This window comes from Physeter macrocephalus, chromosome 16, assembly GCF_002837175.3.
Source record: "Physeter macrocephalus isolate SW-GA chromosome 16, ASM283717v5, whole genome shotgun sequence".
NCBI lineage: Eukaryota > Metazoa > Chordata > Mammalia > Artiodactyla > Physeteridae > Physeter > Physeter macrocephalus.
In genome coordinates this window covers 80261921-80278188 of record NC_041229.1, presented here as the reverse complement: position 1 = coordinate 80278188, position 16268 = coordinate 80261921, and the positions used below count along the sequence as shown (strand labels likewise).

The 16268-nt window shown below is 39.2% G+C and overlaps 1 protein-coding gene across 13 annotated transcripts in view; it reads left to right on the top strand.

The window, feature by feature from the left end:
- BDNF (brain derived neurotrophic factor) overlaps positions 1 to 16268 on the top strand; it is a 179875-nt gene that overhangs the window by 100853 nt on the left and 62754 nt on the right. The window contains exon 4 of one of the 13 annotated variants that reach the window (XM_055091445.1): positions 14470 to 16251. The exons of 11 other annotated variants lie outside the window; for them this stretch is intronic. The gene's annotated coding sequence lies outside the window, so the exon portion shown is untranslated. Of the gene's footprint in view, positions 1 to 12753; positions 12856 to 14469; positions 16252 to 16268 lie in introns of those variants that run through there. One more of the 13 variants, XM_055091443.1, reaches the window with a different exon arrangement.

The following is a 16268-nucleotide window of genomic DNA, read 5'->3' as shown; positions in this document are numbered from 1 at the left end:
ACCCTTCCCCCTCCCCGTGTCCTCAAGTCCATTCTCTAGTAGGTCTGCGTCTTTATTCCCATCTTGCCCCTAGGTTCTTCATAACCATTTTTTTTTAAAGATTCCATATATATGTGTTAGCATACGGTATTTGTTTTTCTCTTTCTGACTTACTTCACTCTGTATGACAGACTCTAGGTCCATCCACCTCACTACAAATAACTCAATTTTGTTTCTTTTTATGGCTGAGTAATATTCCATTGTATATATATGCCACATCTTCTTTATCCATTCATCTGTCGATGGACACTTAGGTGAGAGCTGGGTTTCTTATTGTTGAGAAAAAAATTTATAAATAAGGAAAGAGGGGATGTTAGAATTAACCCTGTGGTTTTGGACTGGAATCAGAGGTATCAGCACAGACTCACGGGTTTTGCTATATATAAATGCAAGCAGATAAATAAAGAAATATAGATATATGTGTATATGGGGGTTCGTATACATATGTATAATATTTTCTAGCTGTGTCTGCAGAGAGGGCCTTGTAGCAATAATAGCCCAGTAATAATGAACACACTCATTGCCCAGATCTTGGTCTCTAAACACCATTCTCCAAAGAAGGGAACTCCTAGGAGAAGTGGTTGATTTCAAAACAGGGTCAAGGTAAACACAAGATGATCCTGGAACTTATTGTGGTGACAGAAAGTAAGAAAATGTTGAAAATAAGATGACAGTATGTGGAAGAAAACAGGAGGCAACCTCAAAGAGCTCCCAATGACCAAAGTTGGAATAATTTGAATGACAAAATAAATAATGATATTATTAGATTTTAATCCATAGAATAAAATAAATATCCATATGTCCATACAGATATAATAAATAATCAGATAAATGGGGGAATGCAATAGCTCTTTCTCACAGTAGCTTCCAATTGATAAGCATAGAAGGAAAGAGGAAAATATTAGAATCACCATTAGACAAACATCACAGTAACTGCTGCAGACAAGACACATTGATGGATGCTAAAATTACCGGGCAAAAGTTTGAGAAGGAATAGATACCTGAAAATATCCCTCCCAAGACACTTATCAATTACAAAGGGAACTGTAATAACTTCAGTGAAGGAACTGGTCAGACATCAACTTAACCAAGTAATCAAGGTAAAAAATGTCACCAGCAATAAGACATGTCGACATCATTGAACCCCTTGATAGGATGCACTGAGAAAGATACAAGAGCATTTTTGTAGTATTCTTGCCAAAAAAATGCATAACCTCAATCTACTCACGGAAAAATAGCAGACAAATCCAAATTGAGTGACATTCTACAAACTCACCGACCAGTACTTCTCAAAAATGTCAAAGTCAGAAAAGACAAGGAAAGACAGAGGAACTGTTACAGACTAGAAGAGACTAAGGAGAAATAACAACGAAATACAATGTGGGATCATCCTTAGGATCCTGGTAGAAAAAAAGGACATTAGTGGAAAAAATGATGATGTTCAAATAGGGCCTGTAGTTTAGCTGCCAGTATTGCACCTGTGATAATACCCGGTTCTTGATCACTATGCTACGGTCATGTAAGATGGTTATCGTAAGGGATGTGCATTGAGGGATATGAGGGAACTCTGTACTGTTTTTGCAACTCTTCTGTAAGTTTAAAATTCCTTTAAAGTCTTTTTTAAAGGACCCCCACGGGAAGTAGAGGAGGCCTTTATAAATTAGGAATCCCCAGCAGGGCAGGTATGCCAGTCCTTGAAAGTCTGTGGCCTTTTGTGCCTCTGTGCATACACAGAGTTTCTGTCTGGGCTTGCCATAGCGTCGAAGAACATTACCTCAACTCCAGGGTTGAGGATGGAATAACTGCTGAGCTCTAGGGCTCCCATTTACCATTCTGCATCCTCACAGACCTTGAATAATAATAAGAACCTCGGGCTTCCCTGGTGGCGCAGTGGTTGAGAGTCCGCCTGCCGATGCAGGGGACACGGGTTCGTGCCCCGGTCTGGGAAGATCCCACATGCCGCGGAGCAGCTGGGCCCGTGAGCCATGGCCGCTGAGCCTGCGCGTCCGGAGCCTGTGCTCCACAACGGGAGAGGCCACAACAGTGAGAGGCCCGCGTAACGCAAAAAGTAATAATAATAAGAAGAAGAACCTCATAGTCCACTACTAATTCATAATGAATGACCATTTAACCTGAGCTGAATTTCACTGTAGAAAGATTTTACTAAGGAAATGTGAAAATAAGGCACATTTAGCCTGTTTTTTTTTTAAGTTAAAAAAAAATGCATTGCAGCATTATTTATAATAGCAAATGTGTGGGAAAAGACTAGTGTCCAAAGCTAGGGGATTGGTTAATAAAACTTTTGTTATATTCATACACTGGAATGCCAAAGAGCAATTAAAAATAATGTTGTAGACGATTCATTGATTTTCCATGTCATATTCCCAAAAAGTTAAATAGGTTAAAAAATAACGTGTGTGAAAAGTGTATGAATATATATATACATATATAATGTATATATATATATTCGATTTATCAATATACTCATAGACAGACTGAAAGAAAATTTTGAAAAATATTCTCTAAAATAGTAACAGGAGTTAAGACTGGTGAAATTACTAATTCTCCCTTCATTTTTTTAGTGTGGTTTTTTTTTTTTTTGCATTTTCTAACATTTCCTCTGAACATATATCCTTTTCTAACTTATAAAAATGTTATTTTAAAAATAAAGCAAGGAGACTTCTGGTTTTAAAATGGTGGAGTAAATGACATTGGTGTCCCTTCTCTTCTCCAAAGTCATCCTGCAACAACAAACAGAAGTAGAACAGGAATGCAAGCTCCATCTTTGACAAAACTAGGAAACAGCTAGAAATCTGAACCACGATATGTAAGGAAGGGGATGCTAAATGCAGATACCACCAGGGATGCTGGTGAGAAGACAACGCCAGGACCTGCCTGAGAGTTCAGGCAAAACCTCAGAGTACTGGTTCTCCTAAGAAATGGGAGACCCTGAGGAGAGAAGCCACCAGTTCCTTTAAACAACGATCATGTAACTTGCAGACTTGTGATGGAAGCTTCTTTGGTCCTCATTTGTCAGCTCAGAGAAGTAGGGAAGCTGGGGCTGTAAGCAGAACGACACAGATGTGACCTCTTAATAGGAAGCTGAGACAGTGGAGAAGATGTAAACTGCCAGCTGCCAGCTTTTGCTAGCAGTGAAAAAACAAAGGGAAAAGCAACTCTCTTGCACGGCCACATACACACAATCATTCACGCAAACCTGCCTGATAAGTTTTATTACTATATCAGTTAAGATTATGCTCAGCTATATAACAGGAAAAGCCCCCCAAAGCATTAACATAATAGGTGATTATTTCTCTCTCATTTAAAAGAATTTCAAAAATAGGATTTGTACAACAGCTTCAATGGTGTCACCACAACAGCTTCAATGGTGTCACCAGGGAATGCGGCTCCGAACTGCCTGCTCTGCTTCCCTCTGTACATGGCTTCCATTTTCAAGGTTACCTCACGGTTTAAGATGGCTTCTGGAACACCAGTCATTACATCCATATTCCTGACTGCAGGGATAAGGAAGAAGGCCTTATTCTACTACCACTTTTTTTTTTTTTTTTTTTTGGTGGTACGTGGGCCTCTCACTGTTGTGGCCTCTCCCGTTGCGGAGCACAGGCTCCAGACGCGCAGGCTCAGCGGCTATGGCTCACGGGCCCAGCCGCTCCGCGGCATGTGGGATCTTCCCGGACCGGGGCACGAACCCGCGTCCCCTGCATCGGCAGGCGGACTCTCAACCACTGCGCCACCAGGGAAGCCCTCTACTCCCACTTTCAAGGAGCTTACCTAGAAGCCACACTCAGAACTTTCGCTTTACGTATTGCTGGATAGAGTTTGGTCACATGGCCATAACCAGTCATAAAGAAAGCTGGGAATTTTTAGGGTTTTAGCTGAGCACAATGACAATGAATTGAATCTGGTTTCTGTTATTATAGAAGAAAGAAATGGATGTTGGAGAATTCAATTAATAGTCTCTACAACAACTATGAACTAGAAAGAATTCTTTATAGCTCAGAAATACAGCGTTGTTCTGTCCCTGTGAACCTCCTGCAAATAGCTAGTCCAGAAAGAATTTATCTCATTCAAAGATAACTTGTAATTAAAAAGGAATCTGTACACAAACTACATAAAGATATTATAAGAAAAAGGAGGAAAGAATCGAAAAAAAAATGGCATATAAGGAACATTCACCAAAAAAAACGTTGCCGTCAGACGGATAAACTTATCATCAAGCATATTGCCATATACCCCAAGAAATTAGTAAGACTTTTAACTCTCTTAAAGCAGAAGGCAAGAGTCAGGAAAGGAATGAATAGATATGACTGTGACTACTATAAGGTATACTGAAGACAGGGCTAAAAAATATGAGCAAATTGAAATAAATATGAAAAAAGATAGAACCATAAAAGCCAGTCAGAGTTGAATGAAAATGTTCATAACTGGTCTCTTTGGATTGCAGATGTTCAATTCTGTATACAATCAAAATAGCATTCAAAAAATAAAAAGAATCAAATGTACAGTGTTCCAAGAAAATAAATGTCAAATTGATGCCAAGATATAGCCTAGAAGTTACTAGATTTCAAAGATATAGAATCTCTTGGGCATCCAGACAAAAAGGACAAATCATTAATGTGGGTAAAGGAAGGGTGGGTGTGAATGAAGTTGAAATTCTGACATTGCCCCAGCATCGTTTAACATTAGAAGATAGGGGAACAATGCCTACAAATGTCTTGCAGTCCAAGGATTTTAAAACTAGCAAAACCAGGGGTCAGGAAACATTTTCAGTAAAGGACCAGTAATATCTTCAGCTTTATGGTTTGTACAGTCTCTGTCACAACTCTGCTATTGTGTCTGGAAGCAGTCATAGACAATACATAAATGAATGGAGGGGGTTGTGTGCCAGTAAAACTTTATTTACAGAAACAGTCAGCCGACTGGATTTGGTCCATGGGTTATAGTTTGCTGACCCCTCAGCTAAACCATCACTCAGGCATAAAGGTAAAAGAAAAATACTTTTGAAGTTTTGAGATCTTCAGGGATACAATCCACATGATCTAAAGTGTTAGAAGACAAACTTCAGTGGACAAAAAAGATAAAGGAAGAAATTGAAGCAAAAGTACTGGCAAGAAATAAAAAGCTAAAATATGCTCTACTACCTGGAGAATGAAAAAAAAAGAGACATACCTTCCGGCTCTTTGGCAGCAAGTGCCTTAGAAGCCCCGTGACGTGAAAGGATAATTCAAGAAACCAAGACATCTGTTGGAAGCCATAAAAATTATGATCAGTTCTAAGTAAAGAAGGTGATGTCACATTCACAGAGCCCTTTTAAAAACATTTCGCAATTCACAGGGATATTTGGATTGTTAACCCACAGTGACAGCTGCAGTAAGAGGGCCTCCATTTTCTCAGATGGAAAATGAAAGAGTTGAATGAAATCAGAGGTTCTTGGTCCCGACTGCTCATTAAAATCACCTGAGGCATTTTTTGTTTTTAATGCCTATGCCTGGGTCCCATCCCAGACCAGTTAAATCAGAATTTCTGGAAATAGAAAAGACAAAAGTAAGTTTTAAGCTCCCCAAATATTCAGCTATGTAGCTGCGTTGGAGACCCACTGGATTAAGATGGTTTGGAGGGTACATATCAGTTTAGATATTCTATGATTATATATGTAAATATAAATAATTATCCTAAACTTGGAAATTTAGAAATTGCTACATAAAAGAGGCTCAACTACTTAGTCAATTTTGGATGTGTGTTTTTATAACAGAACCTTAAATTACAGTCCACACTGGACCAAGTTACAGAGGCTTCCCCAAAGAACCTAAAGACCTCACGTAAAGAAGCTGGTAATTACTCATGAATGAAGAAAGAAGTAATTAACTCCTTCTGACACTGTAATCAATTCCTTATTTTAAAAAGTGTCTCTGTCCAGTAAGTTATGAAGTGTCAAATGTTCCTTGTCTTTGAAAGTCTGAGGCCCTTGGGATGGTATTTGTTTGCTTTTAAAGAGCATTTCAAAAAGTCTGGTCCTTAACATATTTCTTGAATCACTCATTTCCAAAAATTAGTAAAGTCCAAGAGAGATTTACACACATTGAGAAAAATAAATGAATCACAATAGAAAAAAACTTTTCTTAGAGAAAGCATATAATCACTAATAATTAGGGTGACAATAGTTCCAGTTTGCCCAGCAATCTTGATGGGTACCTGTTACTCTCAAATAATTATTAATAGTGCTTCCTTTTACTCTCAAATATTTCCTAGTGGAGGCAATATATTATATGGTAAATCTGCCATTGATGTTAACAATACTAAATGAGCTGTATCTCTTCACTAGAGCAGATGCAAGGACCCATGCTTGGAAATATATTAGTGATTAATACTGTACCCTCATAAGAGGGAACTGAATCTGTGACAGGTGTGTGTGATTGGGAATCAGTTTGCATCTGTAGTGTGGGAGAAGGAGCTAACTCATGTAGTCGGATCACAATTAGTATTTTTACAGAAGGATGCCAAGAGATATTTAAAAATAAGTTCTAGAAAACGAAACTGGAGTTGTTGAGAATACAATTGGAAGAGTTTGGTTGGGAATCAGAAAGGACTTGATAAAGATGCTGAGAATAGCAAGTCCATGAATCAGGGTCCCAGGGACCAAACTTGATCAGGAACAATAAGGGGAGGAAGAAATCCGAGACAGGGAGGATTTGTTATGACAGTTTTGCCAAGGAACTGCCTATTGTTTCCTCCAGCTTTTGTTGACCACTGGTCTCACCACCAGGGTGTTTTAAAGTTCTAAGTTTTTGGCACTCAAGTAGAGGTGGAATATGTACCAAAATTTTTTTAATGAAGTCTATTCTTGCAAAGATTTCCTTAATTCAGATCTTTAATTCAAACAGTTCAATTATTTTAAAAATCAATTTTTTCAAATCAGGAAGCCTGGCTTTCATAGAAAAATGGTTTTCTAAGATAATTATCCTGAACTAGTGTTATTTGATCTTCTAAGACTTTCATACGTTATACGGAAAATTAGGGTCTGCAGGAAACACAAAGATTAAGCGTCAGATCAGTCAAATAAATCCTATCAGTCGATGGAGTGATGAATGTCACTGTCACATCTTTTTCATGTCCAAGAAGGAATATGTGACAGTACTCTAATAGGTATAACATTTATTCATTCAACAAATATTTATTCAGCATCTATTATGTAGATGACATTACACATACCTAGTAAATTATGGGGGGTTGTGCAAACGTGAAAAATTAACAACGGCAATAAATATTTATTTACAAGAATAATGGAAAAGCATCCCATGAGATCTTTGAACTATTCATTCTGAGAATGGTTCATTGGTTTTGGCTCCTATAAAATCAATGGACCTAACCACCAAGTTAGTAGCCCCCAAGCCCATAGAGGTGGAGAGCAACTCCCTGGCTCTTGGCTTCCCATGTGCTAGTTCCAGACCCTGGAAAAGCTCAGCTTTACTTCTTATCCTAGGGTTTAATGAGCCATTCCTCTCCCCTTCCAATAAATTCCCCTTTTTATTAAGCTAATGTAAGTGGATTTCTGTTACTTGCTAATAAAGAATCCTGACTAGAACAGATAACAAAGCTAAATGTGATATTTTAAGAAAGTAATTATAACTCATAGGTACTCCTGACATTTGGTAAAATTCATGTCAAGAATATGGCAACCAAATGGAGTATCTTCTTGGAAAGAAATGGATCAAATATAAAAGGAAGGGGGAAACTCCAGGGGTAAATAAGGTATAAGATTAATGGGAACTCTTAAACTTGACACTGAAGGCAGAGTGAAGATCATTTCAGTGAGAATAAAATGAGAGAGAAACAGAATTGATTGTTATGGAAGCATGCTACTACTTGCTTAATCTAGCATTTTCATAATGACATTTTAGTACTCCTCAACTTACCTTTATATGTTGAACTTGGACATTCATCCGTGAGCTTTACAGCAAACATTTCAAGATATCACATTGTCTGTTGGTTGGCCAAAATAGCTTAGTTTCAGCAATGTAGCCACCTTTGCCCTTACTAGAGTATTTGTGCAATTATTTGAGTATTCTATTACACCTTTGCGGTTATTTTCTAAAATGTGAGTAGGAAATAGAAAAATTAGTATCAATGCTACTAATAAGTAGTATATTTCTCATAAGCTTAGTACAACTAAAAAAGATTGACGCCATAAGTTGTTTGAAAAATAGCAATTCTTTGCTATCAATTGAGCCCATTGGGATTAAGCTGTCGAGTTGATGCTTAGCTGCAAAGGAAAAAAATATATTAAAATATGTAAAAAAGCAGAACCACCATCAACTTTTTTTTCTAAAAGTTGTGGTATAATTAAGAATTTTTTTTATTATTCTGGAAACAGACTACTCATCCATTATAATGTCCAAGTCTGCTATTTAATATCTGTGCATCTGATTTCCTGCACAGTCTTAGGGAACTATCATATGCTAAAATAATGGTCTGCCTCCATGACAAAACTTGCACAGAGGCAAGCTTTATGTTGATGAGGAATCTCAACTCTCTTGACATCTACTAGGATTCTTTTACAGCTCAAAGTTAAGTGATTAAAAAGTGTTTTACTTACCTCACTGACAGTATCATCTCTGAAATAACAGAAACTACAGTAAAGAGACTGCTATTCTGGACCAGCTTCTCTCTAACAAGGAAGAACTGAATGGTTACTGTGTCATCTTGGAATTTGTAATAAGGAAAGAAAATATAGGGCAGAGGCTGATGTGTGCTGAAGATTTTAAGAAAGCAGATGTCAAAGCTTCAAAGGAAAGGAGCGAGTTATAGCATGGGGGTAAGAACTCCGACTACAGACTCAAGAAAAATATAGGTTTGAATCCCAGGTGTACCACTTGCTAGTTGTGTGACATTGAGCAAAATGTTTAACCTCTCTAAATCTCGGCTGTCCTTTGCAACGTGAGGATAGTAAGGAAAAACACAAAGTGCCTGGGAAAATTACTTAACCTCTGAGCTTGTTAAAAAAAAAAAAAAAAAACAGACATAGTAATTATTATATATGCCACATAGTTTTCTTGGGAGAATTAACTAAAAAACTCATGTAAAATACCTAGCACTGTATTTGGTAAATAGTAAGCATTTTTTAAAATGCACACACACATTGTACATTGTATATTTTATGGACTCTAAAATTCTAAGAAAGAAGTGAGACATTCGTGAAAGAAACTAGCTAGCTCAGATTTAAAATGAATAGAAGGTGGAATAAAGGAGGATATGACTAAGAATGAACACCAAAGGATATCACAAACCTCTAAGTTTTAAAAGGATAGAGCTCAGCAGAAAATGAAGTTATATTTCTAAAGACAAGACTTCTTCAGCTACGTTTTGTGGGAAGAAGATGTGGAACAGAATATACGTGCTCTTTGGGGACTATTATGCAACGTTACCAGATGAAAAAGAGAAGACAGAGCTACTTGATTTCTATTTGAAGTCTACATTTCCCAGCAAGAATCGTCATCAACTGGAAAGGGAAGAGGAAGCCAGGCAAAGAGAGTATGTATCAAAAGATGGGTTAGAAGAGAGAAAGGGAAGACAGAGTTACTACTTTACATGGATTCAAATCTCCAGATCCATAGACTAAGTGGTGTCTCAGATTTTTTTCCAGGATCATAAATGCAATTGCTTGACATAAAGATTTGTTACAGCACTGAAGTTCTGAAATTATTCTGACAAAGAAACATTGATATGAAGATAGAGATATGCTCATTTAAATAAATTGGCCATCCACATCTTTATAGATCTTATTGGGCTTTATAAATCATACATAGTTTACAATGATGCATTCTTGTATAGAATATTTAATTATTTAAGCCAAATAACATGCTGCTGAAGCCAGTCAACCATTAGTAGATATCATCCTTTACAAAACTTTGCTTCATCCTTCTGAAGACTGACAGTAGGTCAGTGAAACTAATTCTTCATCATCCAACAAGGATTTGAGCATTTATTATGTGCCCAGTGAACTGGGAATCTAAAGATGATTCCTTTTTATATAGTGTGAAAGACAATCATGTGAGCAGGTTGAAGTTCAAAACATAGTTTGAAATACTAAACATAGGTTCAAGCAAATTTCTACAGGAACACAGAGAGAGGAAATAATAATATTGAGTTGAGAGACCAAAGAAATGGAAGGATTATAGGCAGGGTTGCTACAAAAAACACAACAACTTATACCACCAATCAGACAGACCTATGACAAATCAGAATAGACACAGGCATTAAGTATCCAGTAAGTGATAGCAGTGGGTGCCCGCTAAAGTTTTCCCCTGGTTAGAGGTGAGGTCTCATAAAGGCCGAGCCTCAAATTATTTGTGGAATTTTGATAGCTGTAGAATGGCAGGAATAAAAACTCTAATCTGAAGGAAGAAAATAAACAGTGGACCAAAAAAATGGATTACATACCGTGAAACCAAGAACTTCAAGTTCATTGATTAAACAGGTGTGGCTGTTGAGTATAGTTTGTGGAAAGGTATAGAAGGAGATGTGGCTGGGAAAGCTATTGAAGATCATGGATGGTTTTAAATACCAGAATAAGGAGCTTGAATTGAATTCTATAGTAACCACAATAATAGTTGCGATTTACTGAGCACACACTCTGTAGCAGAAACTTAATATGCATTATCTCATTTAATTCTCAGTAACCCTATGAGAAAGATCCAGTTATGATCTCCACTTTACAAACTGAGGCTTAAATTAACATATCTAAGTTCACACAGCTAGTTAAGTGTTAGAATTTAGATTCAAATCCATAGCTCTCTAAACCAAAACCCATAGCAAAAATGACTAAGCTATACATTCTTGATTGTGGAGAACATGGGAGAAAGGATCCGTTTTTGAGAGGGAGACATGATCAAAGCTCTGTTTCTGGAAGATAAAACATAGTGGCAAGAAATTTCCTGGAAAAGTGAGAAATTAATAGTGGGAAGACTAGTTAGAAAGTTATTAGTTCAGGGGAGGGGCCTGAGGGCCTGAATGAGGGCAATAACAATACAGAAAAGGGGATCAATAAAGACACTGGAAAGGGAGAATTAGGAGAAGTTATGTATCCATTTTCTATGCTGTATAACAAATTAACGCAAACTTAGTCACTTAAAGCAACATATATGTATGATCTCAGTTTGTATGGGCCATGATTCTGGGCACAGCTTAGCTAGGTCTCTGCTCAGGGTCTCAAAAGGCTGCAGTCAAAGTGTCACTTGATCTATGTTCTTACCTGGAGGCTTGATTGGGAAAGAGTCTACTTCTAAGCTTATCTGGATTGAAGAATAAGATAAGAATTGGCAGAATTCATTTCTTTGTGGTTATATGACTGGGTTCCCCAGATTCTTGGCAACTATCACCGGGGAACACCTCTCAACTACTAAAGGTCACTCTCAGATCCTTGCCACTGGATCCCTCCTCTTGACACTGCAGCTCACTTCTTTAAGGCCAGCAAAAGAATCTCAGCTGCTTCCTCCAGGCTGAAGGTCAGGCCCACCCATGATAATCCCCTTTTGATTAATTCAAAATCAACTGATTAGGGGCCTTAACTACATCTGCAGAATCCCTTTACCTTTGCCATATAATGTAACCTAATCACTGGAGTGACATCCATCTATTCACAGGTCCTACCCACACTCAAGGGAAAGGTATCATAAAGAAAGTGTTACATCAGAGGGTGGGAGTCTTGGGCCTGCCAATTTGCCTACCACTCTTAACAGCTGATTTAACACAGGAGGAGGCAGAGATCACTCAAAGTTCTTAGCCTGAGTAATTAAGAGAATAGTGATGTCACTGATATGACAAGAGGAAAAGAGGTTTAATGAGAAATATCATGAATCTTGCTTCGGATTGCCCATCTGGAGGTATCTGCAGTACATCCATTTGTCCTAAACCAATTGCATCAGTTTGTTTCAACAGTACCTAATGTTTTATTAAATGGTGTGGAGAAGAGGAGTTTCTTACATCTGGAAGTGATTTTATTATAAAGTACCCAATTTTTTTTAAATGTTACAAATGGCCATGAACTTGAGAATCAATTAGCAAGTTGATTATGTTTTAGATTCATGTCTTCTTTTTATCTCAACCAATCACAGAGGGTGTTTTGTTTTGTTTTGTTTTTGAGTTGTTTTGATAAATGTTCCTTTCAGGCTCTGTTATTTCTGAGAAATAGCCAAACATTTTTTTTCCTCCATGAATGTTTATCTTCAAATATATCCAGTAATAGCCAAATGAGTTGTTAAGCAAGTAGATAAATGAAACACCCAAAATAACCAAGGAAATAATAAGGTTAGTGCTAATAAAAATTAGAAGAAATAATCTAAACTCACATTTTAAACTATATAAATTATTCCATGGCTTTGGGGTTAATGCAGATCACATGTTCCCTAGCACACAGTGATATGCAGAATATTATTGCTTGGCATAGGGTAGAAAAGAAACACCAAATGTCTTCCTAATGCCAAACCCGATGCTAGAACTTTCACACATGCTGTCTTTTTTTATTCTAACAACTCTCAAATGAGGATAATATCAGCCTTATTTTCTTAGTAGATAAGGCAGTTGAGGGTGAGAAGTCCAAAATTTCACCCGAACTAGGAAGTAGGAATAGCCAAGTTTCAGACCCAAATTTATCTTATTCTTCAGGTCTTATTCTTTCCACTATTAATCTTTCTTCAGTTCTCAGATCAGCTGTAACTTCCTCTAAGAAGTCTTCCCTGACCACCCACTGGATCTTCCAAGACTATGTTAGCTGCACATTCCCATCACCTTGTTTTCCTGCACAACCAATTAGTGTCAAAGTGCTTGCATTCTACAATTTCTCAGAATCCAAATTCCGCAGGCTGAGATCCAAGTTTCAGCTTTACACTTGCTAAGTGCATGAACTTGCAAAACTGACTAAGCCTCAAGCTTTTCACAAGTAAAATAGGAATAATATTAGTACCTGGCTCTAAGGATAGTTGTGAGAATGACTTGAATATAAATCCATGGGGAGGGGACCTTCAAGATGGCAGAAGAGTAAGACATGGAGATCACCTACCTCCCCACAAATACATCAAAAATACTTCTACAAGTGGAACAGCTCCTACAGAACACCTACTGAATGCTGGCAGAAGACCTCAGACTTCCCAAAAGGCAACAAACTCCCCACGTACCTGGGTAGGGCAAAAGAAAAAAGAAAAAACAGACAAGAATAGGGACAGGACCTGCAGCTCTGGGAGGGAGTTGTGAAGGAGGAAAAGTTTCCACACACTAGGAAGCCCCTTCAGGCAGAGACGGGGGGTGGGTGGGAGGGAAGCTTCGGAGCCACGGAGGAGAGCGCAGCAACAGGGGTGCGGAGGGCAAAGCGGAGAGATTCCCCCAGAGGATCGGTGCCGACCAGCACTCACCAGCCTGAGAGGCTTGTCTGCTCACCCGCCGGGACGGGCGGGGGCTGGGAGCTGAGGCTCAGGCTTCGGAGGTCGGATCCCAAGGAGAGGACTGGGGTTGGCTGCGTGAGCACAGCCTGAAAGGGGCTAGTGCGCCACAGCTAGATGGGAGGGAGTCCAGGAAAAAGTCTGGAGCTGCCGAAGAGGCAAGAGACTTTTTCTTGCCTCTTTGTTTCCTGGTGCGCGAGGAGAGCGCCGCTTAAAGGAGCTCCAGAGACGGGCGCGAGCCGCCGTTACCAGCGTGGACCCCAGAGACGGGCATGAGACGCTAAGGCTGCTGCTGGCGCCACCAAGAAGCCTGTGTGCGAGCACAGGTCACTCTCCACACCTCCCCTCCCAGGAGCCTGTGCAGCCCGCCACTGCCAGGGTCCCGGGATCCAGGGACAGCTTCCCCGGGAGAACGCATGGCTCACCTCAGGCTGCTGCAACGTCACGCCAGCCTCTGCAGCCGCAGGCTCACCCCGCACTCTGTGCCCCTCCCTCCCCCCGGCCTGAGTGAGCCAGAGCCCCTGAATCAGCTGCTCCTTTAACCCCGTCCTGTCTGAGCGAAGAACAGATGCCCTCAGGCTACCTACATGCAGAGGCGGGGCCAAATCCAAAACTGAACCCCGGGAGCTGTGCGAACAAAGAAGAGAAAAGGAAATCTCTCCCAGCAGCCTCAAGAGCAGCGGATTAAATCTCCACAATCAACTTGATGTACCCTGCATCTGTGGAATACCTGAATAGACAACGAATCATCCCAAAATTGAGGTGGTGGACTTTAGGAGGAATTGTAGATTTGGGGTTTGCTGTCTGCAATTTGTTTCTGATATTTATGTTTATCTTAGTTTAGTTTTTAGCACTTGTTATCATTAGTGGATTTGTTTATTGGTTTGGTTGCTCTTTTTTTTAAATTATTTTTTTACATTAATTTCTTTCATTTATTATTATTATTTTTTCTTTCTTTTTCTCTCCTTTTTCTTCTGAGCTGTGTGGCTGACAGATTCTTGGTGCTCAGGCCTGGCATCAGGCCTGAGCCTCTGAGGTGGGAGAGCCAAGTTCAGGACATTGGACCCCTAGAGACCTCCCAGCCCCACATAATATCAATCGGCAAGAGCTCTCCCAGAGACCTCCATCTCAACACTAAGACCCAGCTCCACCAAACGGCCAACAAGCTCCAGTGCTGAACGCCCCATGCCAAACAACTAGCAAGACAGGAACACAACCCCACCCATTAGCAGAGAGGCTGCCTAAAATCATACTAAGTTCACAGACACCCCAAAACACACCACCGGATGTGGCCCTGCCCACCAGAAAGACAAGATCCAGCCCCACCCACCAGAACACCGACACTAGTCCCCTCCACCAGGAAGCCTACACAAGGCACTGAACCAACCTCACCCACTGGGGGCAGGCACAAAAAACAATGGGAACTACAAACCTGGAGGCTGCAAAAAGGAGACCCCAAACACAGTAAGTTAAGCAAAATGAGAAGACAGGGAAACACACAGCAGATGAAGGAGCAACGTAAAAACCCACCAGATCAAACAAATGAAGAGGAAATAGGCAGTCTACCTGAAAAGAATTCAGAGCAATGATAGTAAAGGTGAACCAAAATCTTGGAAACAGAATGGAGAAAATACAAGAAACGTTTAACAAGGACCTAGAAGAACTAAAGAGCAAACAAACAATATTGAACAACACAATGAATGAAATTTAAAATTCCCTAGAAGGAATCAATAGCAGAATAGCTGAAACAGAAGAACAGATAAGTGACCTGGAAGGTAAAATAGTGGAAATAACTACTGCAGAACAGAATAAAGAAAAAGAATGAAAAGAATTGAGGACACTCTCAGAGACCACTGGGACAACATTAAATACACCAACATTTGAATTATAGGGGTCCCAGAAGAAGAAGAGGAAAAAGAAAATATTTGAAGAGATTATAGTTGAAAGCTACCCTAATGGGAAAGGAAATAGTTGATCAAGTCCAGGAAGTGAAGAGAGTCCCATACAGGATAAATCCAGGGAGAAACATGCCAAGACACATATTAATCAAACTATCAAAAATTAAATATAAACAAAAAATATTAAGAGGAGCAAGAAAAATGCAACAAATAATATACAAGGGAATTCCCTAAAGGTTAACAGCTGATCTTCCAGCAGAAGCTCTGCAAGCCAGAAGGGAGTGGCAGTACATATTTAAAGCGATGAAAGGGAAGAAACTACAACCAAGATTACTCTACCTAGCAAGGATTTCATTCAGTTCCGGTGGAGAAATTAAAACCTTTACAGACAAGCAAAAGCTAAGAGAATTCAGCACCACCAAACCACCTTTACAAAAAATGCTAAAGGAACTTCTCTAGGCAGGAAACACAAGAGAAGGAAAAGACCTACAATAACAAACCCAAAACAATTAAGAAAATGGTAATAGGAACATACATATCGATAATTACCTTAAATGTAAATGGATTAAATTCTCCCACCAAAAGACATAGACTGGCTGAATGGATACAAATGCAAGACCCATATATATGCTGTCTAAAAGAGACCCAATTCAGACCTAGGGACATATACAGACAAAGTGAGGGGATGGAAAAAGATATTCCATGCAAATGGAAATCAAAAGAAAGCTGGAGTAGCAATTCTCATATCAGACAAAATAGACTTTAAAACAAAGACTATTACAAGAGACAAGGACACTACATAATGATCAAGGGCTCAATCCAAGAAGAAGATATAACAATTGTAAATATTTATGCACCCAACATAGGAGCACCTCAATAT